At 38.7% G+C, this 15,254-nt stretch overlaps 1 long non-coding RNA gene across 4 annotated transcripts in view; it reads left to right on the top strand.

Annotated features, from left to right (window-relative positions):
* LOC106980081 (uncharacterized) overlaps nucleotides 1–15,254 on the top strand; it is a 79,366-nt gene that overhangs the window by 35,822 nt on the left and 28,290 nt on the right. For all 4 annotated transcript variants that reach the window (XR_008298462.1, XR_008298461.1, XR_008298463.1 and 1 more), the window contains one exon: nucleotides 2,092–2,190. This is a non-coding gene — a long non-coding RNA (uncharacterized LOC106980081). The remainder of the gene's footprint in view (nucleotides 1–2,091; nucleotides 2,191–15,254) is intronic.

The raw sequence follows: 15,254 nt of genomic DNA on the forward strand, positions 1-15,254 counted from the left end.
GTCTCAGTACTTACATTTTTCTTGTCTTTGGTCTAGCCTTCCAGAGCAAATGTGATACAGTATTATTATGATGCCTGTTCCTAATTGAAATCTATAGCTTATTGTGATTGCATTTAGACACATGCAGTCAAGTCCTATCCTATAAACTATGGTTACCAGAGGAGAGGTGGGTGGGGGGGGGGTGTGTGAAAAAGATGATAGGGTTCAAGGAGTGCACTTTTGATGAGCTCTGGGTGATGTATGGAATTATTGAATCATTCTAGTGTATGCTTGAAACTAATATAACACTGAATGTTAACTAACTAGAATTAAAATAAAAACTTAAAAAAATCCTATCCTATTATAACATGGAGATCCAAGTTTATAGTTCATCCCTGAATGCATTACATACTGTATGAGAGTTCAGCCACTAAATAATTGGGGGGGGGGTGGTAGCAATCATGCCATTTCTTGAGGATAATTGGGAGATTGGATTGCCACTTGGTCCACTGTCTAAGGAAAGGAATGCCAACTTTGATTCATTTTAGATTTCCAGATATCTGTTGGACTGTAGCTAGAACACTGTTTGAGAGTTAAAATTCTTTATATTTTTTCCTAAATTTGACACCTTTCTATCAAATGACCTGAAAATATCTCTGATATCTCCATGACTTTGCTTCATTCCATTCTCATTGCTGGCTGGACAGTTGCAAGTGATTGTGGAATGATTCTACTCCTGAAGTTTGTAGATGAATGCAAAGAGGATCAACGTAGGGGCGGGTGCCTGGGTGGCTCAGTCGGTTAAGCATCTGACTTTGTCTCAGGTCAGGATCTCACAGTTTGTGAATTCAAGCCCCACATAGGGCTCTGTGCCAATAGCTCAGCCTAGGGCTCTGTGCCGACAGCTCAGCCTGGAGTCTGCTTCGGATTCTGTGTCTCCCTCTCTCTCTGCTCCTCTCCTGCTCATGCTCTGTCTCTCTCTCTTAAAAAGAAATGAAGATTAAAAGAAAATTAAAAAAAAAACAGATGAAAGTATAAGGAGGGGTTAATGATGAAAACCGTAAAAAAAAAAAATGAAAAGAAACAAAAGAACAAAAAAGTTGGCCCAGCAATAATCAAAGATGGTGACAGTTTATGGAAGTGTCATGTCAGCGAGAGAGATTTGAAGACCGGAAAGGAGGCATTGGTCACGTATTAATGGAGGATGTGGGGAACTTCTGTATATTTATGGCTGGACTTTTTCCCTTTTGCATAATGGATAGTATTAGCAAAACATTCTTTCTTGTGGGATGGAAATAACAATTTTCTTTGATTTTCTTCTGATCCTCATGAAATTTCTAATTATAACGACAAAACTTAACTAGCTGCTTATGTCCTATGCTGTAATGTGTAATTTTAATCCCTGAACTCTAAAAATGGTTTACCCACAGGTGTGTGCAGATAGAGAGAGAGAGCCTTGCAGAGAGGTACAGAAAAGCCTGTAGCTGAGGCTTTAGGAAATACCTGTGGCATACGCCCTCTGGTCGCCGTTCTCCTGAAGTGTACGGTTTATCAGGGCACAGCAGGTGGGACTGGGACACCCACACGTGGGTGGTAGGCCAGGAGGGAAGAAGTTCTAACTCCTGTATATTCCTCCTCTGTTCTAAGAGATTATTCCCGTCACAAAAATAAAGGTAGTACATTGCCTGTGAGGGACAACTGGTTTAAAAATATTACTTATAAAGGATGCTATTTGTTTCTAATTTAAATTACTTACCCCCTTTTCTTGATCCTACTTACATAAAATAGGTAAGTAATCAACTTACACTATAGAGTTTTAAAATGGCTTTTAGAATGCATGGCCAAGTTCTATTTTCGTGGCCTTTCAAGATCACTGCCTTGGTTATCATTATGAAATAGCTGTCTCTAGATGGCAGCATTTCAAGCCTTTATAGTACATATTTTAAAATGTACAAAAGAGGTGGCTAGTGATGATTTGGGGGAACTGCCTAGTTTGCTGAGAAAAATCAAGGACTTGTTCAAATTTTAGGACATGTTTGACATTAATTGAAAGCAAACTGGTAGGAAAATAACTGCCCATGGAATAAAATAAGACTGTGTTTTTGTTCACAGCTGGGCTTCCTAAGGATGGTCAGTGTGATTCTCCCTCCACCACACTGTCTAGAGCTTTGGTGGAAAGAGGACCCTCTCCAGCCATCCTTCTCAGAGTGTGTGAGTACAAAGAGAATATTCTGCTGCGCCATCTGTATGGCTCCCTCACCAGTTTAGCAAAGGGGAGGAACTAGGACCTGACCCTGGTTGCATGCCCAGGACACTATCAGATTGGATGTCTATTATTACAGCTAACATTTATTGTCTGTCTATTGTGTGCCAGCTTCAATCTATTTACTTTATGTATGCTTGTAGATTTATTCCTCATAATAGCTCCAACAGGTAGGCACTGGTCTATTCCACTTTGCAAACGAATACTAAGGCACAGAGAGAGTAAGTGACCTTGTCCAAGGTAACACAGCTAGAAAAATGGCAGAACAGAGGTTTGAACTCAGCCATCACGCTCCAGAGATTTTGCACGGATCTACCATGCTTGACTGTATAGTTCTAGCTGGGGAAAAGGCCTGGGGAGAGTGAGAAAAGCACAGCAGCAGGTATGGTGTCACTTTTATTGGGCTTAAGGAAGAAATATCACTTCTTTATGCTCAAGGCTCTGCAGCGTATTCTTCTGAAGGTTTTGCATCTACTTTCTGACCTGGTACTTCAGTTCAATTCAGCATACGTTTATCGAGTGCCTCTTTATGATCTAGGAATCATGTAAGGTGCTAGGGACAGGAAAGCAGATAAGATATAGACAAAATTATACATTAAATCTTAGAAAGGTGTTCTTTATTTTATAAATGTCCTCTAATGGCAGTTCTTTGCTGATGTCCTTGAAGTAGTGGAATGACACAGTGAGAATGCAAAGCTCCAGATACATGCTTGTTTCTTAGTAGAAATCAACCTCCCTTTTTGTTCACCTCTCAAATTATTCCGTGAAGTACCACGGAAGATGTCCATATCAGATGAATCTGATTAATAGGGTCCTGTCTGGCTATCAGTAGCAAGCCATGGTTGCCTGAAGCTGTCTATTAACCTGATGGCTCCAGGTGAGCGTCTCAGACCACAAACATGCAATGACTTTAATGGAAGAAAAAGAATCAACTCTTTTTTTCCATCTCTGTGTTTTTGATCATTTTTGTTTTGACTCCTGACTTCCCCTTGATCTCTAAAATAGCAAATAGCATGTAGGAAAATCTATCATCTGTTAAACAATCATGCAAAGAATGACATGGCAATACTGCCTCTTTTACATGAAGGGCATCATCTGACATACTTACTACCACCCAAACTCATGAATTACTTAAAATAAATGTATGGAAACCTCATCCTTAACCTTAAGCAATTGAACTTCTTGATTCTGATTATTTTCCACAAGTGACTTTGAGAGTTAATTACAAATAATAAAATGTGAAAAGAAGATGCTGAGCTTCACAAATACGTTTACAAGAAGGACATCAAAAGACTTTTTGTCTCTAGTATCTATGGGGTAAGTAGCAAATTTAGAGGTAGAGATGACTTGGGACCATGCTATTGGTATCACTCCACTTATTTCATGATAATAAGAGCAATAATCCATAGTTATTGAGCCAGGCCCTATGCTGGGTACTTAAAGTGTATCATCTCATTTAATACTCCCAAACGTCCATTTTCACATAAGAAAACAGGCTCACAGAGGTTACTTTTCCAAGGTCACATAGCTACTTGTGGTAGAGTGGGGCTACCAACCTGGGAGATTTGTCTAAGTCTATTCTTATAGTTACCTTTCCATACTCTCTAACAAAGTCATTTTAGTTATTGACTTTAGTGAGTGCCCACTTGCTGAGCATATCAGAGCTGAAAGCCATTCCTGACTCCATGAATTTTTGCAGATTTACTGTGAAAAATACATTCACCCCCTAATTATATATGCTTACTCCTTTAGACACCTTCATTTTACAACTTGTCATAGTCATTATTTTACCTTCACTGGTGTTGTGGGTTTCATCAGTGCCAGTATTAGTTACCTATCGATGAAACAAATGACTCCAAAACTTTGTGGCTCAATGCAACAATCATCACTTATTATTTCTCATGGCTTCTGAGGGTCAGGAATTCAGATAGAGTACGACAGCGATGAATTGTTTCTGCTCCATAATGTCTGAAGCCTAAGCTGGGGCTGGAATCATCTGGAAGCTTGCTCACTCTAGAGTCTGACAGTTGATGCTGGCTGTCAGCCAAGGGCCCAGCAGGGGCTTTTGTTGGAGCATCCATACATAGCCTTTCCATCAGTCCTGGGCTTTCTCACGTGATGGCTGGCTTCAAGAGAAATGATCTCAAGACAACACCAATGTAAAAGCTGAATTACCTTTGTTTTTTCTTTTTGAGTGAGTGAGTGTGTGTGTGTGTGTGTGTGTGTGTGTGTGTATGTTTGTATGTGTGCAGCTTTTTAAGGTGTAATTCACATACTATACAGTTCACTCATTGCAAGTGTATTGAATATTTTTTCAAAGTCTGTACAATTGGCATTTATATAAATGGCTACATAGTTAAATAAAATACATACTAATGCTAGGGTTATTGATAAAGTGAAGACAATTAGGTATCCTTGAAGCATTCCATAAATCATCTCAACATCTTAGACTATGCTTGCCTTATTTAAAAAATGGGGTCCTTGATTGGAGAAAAAGTATGATGAGTGCCTGGGCATTATACATACATGCTCTGTATCTTTATCAGGAACTTTCTGTACACATGTGACTATCCCAAGAGTCATCATACAAGATAACTGATAAATGTGACTTCTGTTGGGGTGGAGCAAAGAGTTCCAGGTGTAGATACTACTATCTGGCTGTCCTGTATTTGTTCCTCCATTGCAAACAAATATCTGATTTTGTTCAGGTATATGATGAGATGTGAGCAGAGAAGGTGGAATTCCACTCATGCCCCCTAGCTTTAGGTAATAAACAGTGAAGGGAAGCCCACACTCTTCTTTTATGCCTTGGGAGACGTAGTGTGACGGCAAGACACTTGGAGGTGTGACAGCCATTTTGTGACCATGAGGGGAGAGCCAATGAAGTAGCAGAGAAGACAGTTCAGAGCCCTGACAGTTTTGAGCAGCTATAGTAATGAACTCTGAAACTTCTACTTCAAAGAGTCTTGATTAGTGAGCTACTAAAATGTCCATAATGTTCAAACCACTTTAATTCACATATTTTGTTACTTGAAGCAGAACTCCTCCTAAGTGACAAACTCCTGTGAAAAATACAAGTCATATTCATCCCTATTGGGAACAGAACAAAAGTATATGACTACTTGCTCTCACTAACAGCACTGCTATAAACTGTGAGTTAAGATTATTACAGTTTATAATTTTTCTTTTGGGAAGTCAATGTCAGTGATGGTGTTTGTATTTTCTAGGCACCTGAGGCCATAGTGACTGTGTGTTCAAGAAATATTTAAGATTAAAGCAAAAAATAGTTTACCCAAGGTTTGAACTTTATGCTTAAAGACATTATAGGAGATAAGGAGAAAGCTCTAAAGATCTGAGAAAATGATTTAGAAAATAAAAAAGTTGGGAATTAGAAACTATAAAATATCTTTATGGAAAGGGCATAGACTGCTAGGCTAGGGATCATTTTGTACTACCAAATTGTGTGCAGGACTCCCACTGGAGTCAATCAGAGTCATATGCAAAAATCAATGTCAGGATCTTTCCTTGAAACCATAAACTGAAAGCTGAAAAATCGGAACTATTTCTTGATAGATGTCTGGGAGAGCGCCAAATGTCAGGGAGGCCAGGTGTTTGATGGAAATGAATGTGTTTGATACTCTAATATTGGTGGATAAATTAGCAAGAAAGAGAATTCCATCACTGTCTTTCCCAAAACTTGATTTTTTTAAAGCCCTCAGAACTTCTTCAATTATTTTTTCCAGATGGTTGAGAATTTTAATGAATAATATTCACTCTTTAAAGAAACGATATGAATAGACTTTTTCTTTCCAATAATCTTAGGAAAAAAATCCTTTACGTTTAGACCTGTACTTAATCTGTGGGTCAGAGGTTAACTTCTGTGCATTCTTGTTTCTGGAGTAGAAGGTATTAGTTTAACAGGCAATGCACCAACCACTCTATTATGAGTCTCCTAAACTCTTAGAAAGAGGGTGAGGAAGGGAGGGTGCAGCATTTGGGAACGTCAAGTCTCTGAAAACCAACTTTTTGAATAATTTGTCATGGAGGTTCAAGAGAATAATTAAAAATCATCTTCTAATGATTAAAAATCATCCATATATGGTTATGTAATTTAAACAGAAGGTGTGATTTATTAAAATATATAATGCTTTAATTGAGTAGGAATTTGAAGAGCTAGTACATAGAATTTTGCTTAATATCAGTGTTGATTAGAATTTTTTCTTATCAGTTTTAATAACAAAAGGAATTTTTTAAAAATACTGATTTTAATCTTCAGTTATGAAAATTTTCTCAGGCTTTCCCAGGCCAGTTCTGTAATTTATAAGTTCATCATTCATGGGGATAAGTGCTTATTGTATTTTTGTTGCTGTCTCCTTCTTGTGAGACCCAGTTCATCATTTTTATTAGAATGTTATCATTCTATAGTATTTATTAAGTTGGTAACAGAGATTTATATTGTGCATCACTTTAGGACCTGCTATATGAGATCTAAGGCAATTTTGATAAAGAAGTAATAGTATTGATATATTGATTGAATGATCTAATTTTTTTGTTTATTTGAGAATCTTAAGAGTTTCTTGGTGGATAAGACCAAAGGTGTAGGAAGTCTAGTATTAGTAGACAGAATCCTCAAGAAATTTGCAATGTGCAGGAAATGTGATTTTCATTATATTGTGTGGAATTTAGGCTTTACAGATCAAGTATTCAGCTCTTTCTTACATTCAAAGGACTGGAGGAGCACCTAAGAGGTCCCTTGACTTTTCAAGGACCATACAGTGGGTCAGTGGAATAGGAAGGGAGGCCATATCTTCTGACCCCTGTCCAAAGGTCTTTAGGCTATGTCATAATCTCAATCTTAAATTTTTCTAATAATCTACTGGAGTCTATCATTTTACAGTTCTCTAAACCCTTGTTTTTCAATGATGTTTGCAGAGTTACAAGTTCAATTAAGTTAAAGTGTCAGTACACAAAAATTGCATTTATTATTTTTGTCTTATAGCAATCTTTAAAATTTCAAGTTTACTTCTGGCTCCAGTGTTTTGGGATTTAATAAACTATTGCACAATCTACTTCTACTCTTCATAACGTACCTTCTCTGGGTTGCAATGGACTCATCATAAAGTAAGGATGTTGCTATAATTGATCTTGGAAGTCCAGCCCTACAATTCTATTAATCTATATACAATTTCCACTTACTCTTTGGATGAAGTTTTCCTGGTATTAGTATTTTATTGTGTTTCTTTCATTGGGCAATGAAGATTTTCTTTGAGTACGTAAAATAATCTTAGGCATGAATGGTTAGAAACTTTTTTTTTTTTTTTTTTTTGGCAAAGTAGCCTCTTTCTTCTTGGATTAAATTGGGTTTAAGGCTGACTCTGAAAGTAAAACCACTGTTGGCCTTTAAATGCCCTGGCGTCTGGATTAGAAGGAAGGTCCCTGGTGGGTAAGGAAGGCACTTGAGATGAGCACTGGGTATTATAGGTAAGTGATGAATCACTAAATTCTACTCTTGAAGCCAATATTACACTGTATGTTAACTAACTAAAAAAAAGAAGTAAAGTCCCTGGCTAGCTCCTGTCTTCTGTATTCATTAAGTCAAGTCTCTTTTCTGATCTCTCAGTCCTTAAATTCTCAAGTGCCAGAAATGCAGAATCATTACTCATTCTTTTTTCTCTTGCCACCTGCAACTGCCCACACTTACTGAACAGACACTCTGGGTAAGCTATGGCCTCATTCTCTACTATTCCTAGGGCCTTCAAGCCCTCTATTACCCGAAACTCCTGGGTCAGGGTGACAAAGGTCACCCCGCTCTGTCAGGGGGTGGTCTGGTTACTAACTCCTTGAAGATTTCTGATTGTAGTGATGGGTCTGGGAGAACACTGAGGGGGTATAAACCCATATAATGTCAATACCAGGGTGTGAGGTGGGAGTCAGTGGTGCTGGAACTCCAGGTCCTGGTTTTTCTAATGTGTCAGTGCAGTGTCAGTGTGAAATTATACTGATGATGATGGGGAAGAACTAACTAGTAAGTGCCATGGGGGAAAACTGGAAATCTGTGCTCGTAATAGATCCAACATAAGGAGGGAAAATTCAAAATTTAGTTTGGTTATGAAAAAAAAAGTTATAGTACTCTGGTGACTTGATCTTAACTTAGGTTTACTTTTTGAGCAACAACAAAATAACAGCTATATATACAGCTAAATACATCACATGGGTCTTATTGCTTCACTGTTCAATTTTATTCGTGTACTTTCGGTGTTCATATAATCTAGTCCTGTGCTCATGCAAGGGGATTATTGTTTTAGATCTTAAAGGAATATTAGATTGCATCCTGACCAAGGTAATTTTGAGCTTAAAGGATTTGTGTGAATGCTAATGAATGCCCACTCAAGAACTCTCAGGTACATACAGGCAGATCTTGAGAAGCATTTTGATACAGTGAGCTTTTTATCACACATCAGTTCTTTGAAAAAATTTTTTAAAGCAACATTTCTTGTTTGTTTCTACATGTTCATTGGAAAAATAATGGAAATAGAAACAAACAATATGTGAAATGATTATTTACCCACATACCCCACATATAAATGAGCACCAGTAACGCTTTGGCATAAACTTTTATAATTCTTTTGTACACACACACACACACACACACACACACACACACATTTTTTGTTTTGGATACCAAATTGCTCCCAATCTATTTCTTTTGTTTCTATTTTAAAATATTAACTTTTCTGGGTTTCACTAGATTTATCAAAAAATGAGGGTGTTGCTGTAATTGATCTCTGAGGTCTAGTCCCACCAATTCTATGGACTTTTAAAATTTTCACATATTCATTGGGTAAAATCACTTGCACACCAGTATGAAAATTCTTTTAAATTTCATACCTAGCAATGTTTTGTGAACATTTCAATGTCATTGAATATTATTTAATAATATAATTTTAATGACTTTATATTATTCTATTATGATTATAGTGTAGTGTTATTACCAACCTTTTGTTAAACATTAAGGATTTTTTTTCTAATTTTCCAGTTATATTTTATGCTCAATTATCATCCTTATAAATAAACTTTTATACTTGTGTCAGATGATTTGTGTATAATAAATTCCTAAGTGTGTAATTTGTAGAAATCAAGATTCCCAAAGTTTAAATGTTTTATAAATGTGGTGAAAATTACCTCCAGAAATGATGTGCCAGTTTATATACTCCCGAATTTTAGTTCAGCATATTATTATTCAAAACTATTAATTGATGAAGTTTAATATGCTGACAAATTGTTTTATGTTCGTTCCTTTGCCAAATTTTTAATATATTTATTAATAATTTGTATTCCTTTGCACATTAAAAAAATTTTTTTTATTACATTTCTTTCTTTTTGAGAGGCAGAGCGTGAGTGGGGGAGGGGTAGAGACAGAGAGGGAGACACAGAATCCAAAGCAGGCTCCAGGCTCTGAGGTGTCAGCACAGAGCCCGACGTGGGGCTCGAACTCACGAACCTGAGATCATTACCAGAGCTGAAGGCAGACGCTCAACCGATTGAGCCACCTAGGTGCCCGCTTTGCACATTTTTTGTACTTACCTACTTTATTCCTTCACATATTAACACCTTGTCAGAAGTGTTGCCAAATGTAGTTCCCTGGTTTAGTCCATGACGTACTAGCTATATGATTTTTGGAATGCCGTTTATCTTGTCTGTGCTTCGGTTTCTTTAAAGCTGGAGTGATGAAGTCCATCTCTTTAGTTAATGTGTTCTGGATCTGAAAACTGGCTCAGGTTTGGGGTCTAAGTGGGATTGTGACTTTTTATTGGACTGAGCACCCTCACCTTCCTGCTCTTCCATTCTCACCTTTGTACCTGGTTATAGAAGTTAAGTAGTACCACTGTTGGCTGCAAGTCTGTTTTGTCCCTAGAGGTGAGAAGCTCTTTTAAAAATTCCCTGCAGGTCAAAGCCCCTAGGTTGTCCCTCTGGCCTTGCTAGTTGTTCAGCTGATGGTGGCTTCCTGCCTTCTAGTACCAAGCACCACCCTGTGGACTCTCATCTCCACAGATATTAACAAACCTAGCTCTGGGTCTGCCTCTCCTTTAGTCAGCCCTGGCCTGCAGAGAGGGCCACCTACCCTCTCTGTACCCATACAGCTTCTCAGTCATGCTGGCATTCTTCTCACCAGTGCATTCCTTATGGCCTTGCTGAATGCTATGTTATTTGGTGTCCTGTCCTTCCAGTGGAACGTAATCCTCTGATGAGTATTCCAGCCTTACCTAAGAATTTCATTCCAGCTCACCCACCCCTCAGCCTCTTTAATCTTTACTAGCTGTCAGACAAGTCAGACATTACCACCTCATTCAGCAGGGCCCATCATTTTCCTTAGACTTCCAGGAGCCACTCTGGCAACAAATGGAGTATACTCCCTGAAGTTCCTGCCAGCTTGTTAGCTCTCATGCTCTGAAAAAGTGCCCCAAGTAAATAAATCCTTTTTTTATCCAGTCTTATATTCCAGCCCCACCTATTAAGCTCCCTCTGGATTTAATACCAGATTCACTTTCCTGGCTCCTGCTGGTGTAAGGCAGATAATTCTTGCAGCTCCTTGGGTGTATAGTCTGTTTCCTTTGTCATGCCCAGAGTGGACCCACACAGGTTATGCCAGGATGTAATCCTAGCCCTCAGTCTGGCAACCAGGAGAGGAAGTACAGGCAGTTTCTGAGAGGGGTACTTGCAGCTTTGCTGCGGAGAGGCCTCTGCAGCATTTTCTGGCACAGGGACCTGCAGGTCAAAGTCCCATGTTGTTCTACCCCGGGCCCTGACCTTAGGACAACAGACCTTCCTTGACTGAGTATTTAATCATCTGTGGAGCTCTGAGACTTTAACTTTCAGAGCTTTGATTTGCTGTTCAGATGTGTCTTTTGCACATTGTAAGCTATTAAACAGGCCAGTGATTCTCACACTTAACACTTAGCTTTTAACTGCTTTCTCACAGCACTTAGTTTCTTGTTATTCCTTTGTAGTTAGCAATACAATTTACGTGTAATCAACCAACTCTGCTGTGTTTGTAAGTATTTTTCCTCTTTATCTTCCAAATGCGTTTCAGGTCACTATTGATGACTGTTAGCAGTTGGGATGGCTTGTGCCAGGGACTATCCATGTCCCATATACTATGCAGGATGGCATCATCTTTGAGTTGCTGAGCAGTGAGAGACCTCGTCCCCCAAACCCACCGTATTGCCTCTTTTCTTGGATCACAAGTGGCACCAACCATGTTTGTTCAGGTCCTCAAGAAGCAGGTTCCAGGACAGAATTAGAGATGTGTATTAATTCCCTCTGGCTGTTCTAACAAATTACCATAAATTTAGTAGTTTTAAAAGTGCACATTTATTCTTTCACAGTTCTGGAAGCCAGAAGTTCTGAGATCCAGTTTTTTTGGGCTGAAATCAAGCTGTCAGCAGAACCACAATCCCTCCAGAGGCTCTGGGGGAGCATCTGTTCTTTGCCTCTTCCAGCTTCTGGGTTCTGCCATACCTTTGCATCACCAACATCTTCAGATCTCTCTCACTGCTAATCTTCACATTGCATTCTCCTCTGCTTGTGTTTATGTCAAATCTTGCTCATCCTTTCTCTTAAAGGGACATGTGTAATAGCATTTGGGCTCACCAAGGTAATCAATCAATAATCTCCAAATCCTTAACTAATCATAGTTGCAAAGACCCTTTTTCCAAATAAGGTACATTTACAGATTTCAGGGATTACGAACTGATATCTTGAATATCAAAACATTAAAATATAGCCTCCTACAATATGCAAGAGATTTATTGGGGAAATATATCCATGAAGGAAAAAGAGGAGGGGACTAGAGACAGTTAAGGCCTGATGTCTCTGAAAGAGAGTGACAAGGAAGAGGCAATGTGTATAAAGTGCTTCAGATTGAAATGTAATTGCAGAAAATTTGGGCAGACTGATGGAGAGTCCTTGAGTCAAAGTATTCCACTGAAAAGGTTCTGTTCCAGGAACGGGTCTGTATCCATAAGCCCATTTGAAAGTCATTGGTTCAGTGCTGCTCATGGGAACTGTGGCCTGGGCAGGAATGTGGTGGTAGATGCAGAAAAGTAATAGCTTGAGCCATCAATCAATTATGCTTCCTAAAGTGGAGAGCTGAGCATGTATTTTCATGGCCACCGCATCCATTGATGTACCTTTTTCTCAGATCTTGTCATCAATCTTCACCTTTCTAAAGGTCCCTGACTAGCTAGGCAACCTATAGCCATTACCCCGTAGCTGTTAGTGATTCACTGATTCGTGCAATTTACTTTGCTATGAAGACCATCTTGAACCTAATCTTGAGTGTTCCATTTAAAGAATAGAATGCTGCTGTACATGTCCAACTTCATAATTTAGCACAACAAATAAGGCCTAATTCATGATGGGCAGCCCCGGTCACAGAATCACATGGTATCTTGTATCTCTGCCAGACTCGGTTCCAAGCCAAGACCTGCTTTTCAAATGAGGGCTGGTGTTGGAAAGAGCATAGCCATACACCCAAATTCTAAAATATGTGTTGTGATTCTCCTATTTGGTATTCTGTCTGCCAAAGTCACTTCAAATACCATTGAATCTATTTGGTCATAAAGCCTAAACGGCTGTGCCACTTATACCACAGCTTGTACCCAATGTTGAGGCCTGTCTTACTCTGGAACCTACTTGGAACTGGCAGCTTTATATATTAGCTTGAAATGGGTTGGGGCAGCACATCCAAATATGGTATACATTCTCTCAAAAATCTGAAAAAAATCTACCAAGCACTGTGCCTCTTTCTTCATGGTGTGAGTGCCAAGTGGAGATCTGTCACAGACCACTGCTCATCCAGAAACGTTATCTATGTGGTTAGATCTCTGAACTTTCAGGGGGTTTGGCTTACCTCTCTTTGGGCATGCATGTGCATTTCAAAAGTATCTTTTACTACTTCCTGATTACCAGGTCTGATTACCATATTGCCATCAATGTAATGAACCAGGATGGTGTTCTGTGGAATATCAAAGCAATCAAGTTTCCTCTAGGACATAAAACTGACAGCCAAGAGCTCATATAGCCTTGAGGTAAAAGAGTGAAGGTGAATCACTTCTAATTTTCTCTATTACCTGGTGTAAGAAAGAAAATGTTTGCTGGGTCAGTGACTGCATAAAAGGTGCCAAGGGCCGTGATGATTTGCTCCAGTGATGTGCCACATTGGGAACAGCAGCTGCAATTGGTGTCACAACCTAATTAATTTTATGATAATGCATTGGTATCCCTGAGCATACATCTGGCTTTTGCACTAGCTAAATAGGTGCATACAAAGAGAATAAGATAGAATCAGCACTTCTGCATTTTTCATGTGTCTGATGGCCGCACTAATCTCTGCACCATTCAGAGATATAGTTATTGTTTTCAATAATGGGGGGAATGTAAAGGGGCTTTTACCATAATGACCCTTACAACAGGGGTTACAGAACCAATGTTTAGACACTCCATATTGGAGGAAAATAACCACAAAATGGGTCTTCAGTCCCAGTGGGATCAATCGTGAGATGGACTCAGCCCAAACCTCCATCTATTATCTTACCTCCAGAGGCCCTTCTGACGGTCTGACCATAGTGGAATTCTAGGCTTTAGGGGTAAATAATGAGTTCAGAGTAGTATCTGTTAATTCCTGAATGAGTATTTCCCTTTCTCCAGTGCACAGTCACCCTGGTGAATGGCCACATGTCCCTCTGAGGAAGGCTTGGAGGAAATGTTTTAGTAAATATGTGTGGCCATGTGCAGGGTCTAACTCAAGACCCTAATCAAGGGACTCTGGGTCTGAGAACTTAAGTGGTCTTTTATCCCTACTATAGTGACTCACATCAAGTTTCTGCCACTAGATCTGGAATTTTTTTCACTTTTATGTGTCAAACAGTATTTTAATGGACACCCATTTTTTTATTCCTCAGGATTTTCATACTCAATTACCCACCACCAGAGATCATTTTAGGTTAAAAGACTTTGATTACTGCTCCACCCCATTGGCTTATTATAGTAATTGCACACAGCAAGTCTCCAGTGATTAAACAGTGCCACCTGGTCTCTATCCATCTGGAAATGAAACTAGGGAGCCCAGTTTTATGATGGCATCTGCAACTGTCATCTCTAGCTTATAGAGAACAGCCACCATAAAGCTTTTTGAGGATGTTGGTCTTCTCCACAGCACTGCATTTGTTAATACCTTGGTGAAGGCAATGCTCTCTGGGCTCTACCAAGAGGAATGGCTAGAGATGGCTAAACAATTTGCACATAGTAGTTTTATTTGAATATTATCTCCTTAAGTCATCATACTTCTTTTAAATTTCTATGCCAGGGTCTGTCATCTTATCCTCACTGTCTATAGTCCACTAATGAGTTTCTACTTTAAATTTTATCCATCATTTCTAGGTGTTTTGTACTTAGAATTTTTTTCTGCTTATATAGTCTGTCAGATTGCAAGGACTGTGTTATTCTATGGTTTAAAATTAATGTTCATATTAGTTAGAATGCCATCTACATTTATTCATTATTTCATATTTCTCTTTACTACAAGGACCTTGTTATGGTTTAATTTTCTGTTTAAAATTCCTTACCATATGATTAATATTGTTTAAAGTTTTTAAGTAAACCCTCTATTATCAACTCATAAGTAAGTTTTAATCTTAATCTTTTGTGTTTTTATAAGTATCTGTGATTATGCTCTGCATTCTAGTGAGTTTCTCAATTTGTGTACACAGTGAAGTTTATCTCTTCTCATTCCAGTTGCTATATTTTCTATTTCCAGCATCTTAATTTAAACGGTTACATGTACCTCCATCCCCAAATATTCTATAATACATATGTAATGAGCAGAATTCTAAGACAACCCTCAAGATTTTCATCCCTTGGTGCATATGCCCTGTATAATCCTCTCCCCTTGAATGTAGGAAGGTTTTTTTTCTCTTATTTGTTATTCATCTCTGAGGAGTGGTTTTGGTTT

This window comes from Acinonyx jubatus, chromosome B2 (genome assembly GCF_027475565.1).
Source record: "Acinonyx jubatus isolate Ajub_Pintada_27869175 chromosome B2, VMU_Ajub_asm_v1.0, whole genome shotgun sequence".
In the NCBI taxonomy this organism is placed as follows: Eukaryota; Metazoa; Chordata; class Mammalia; order Carnivora; family Felidae; genus Acinonyx; species Acinonyx jubatus.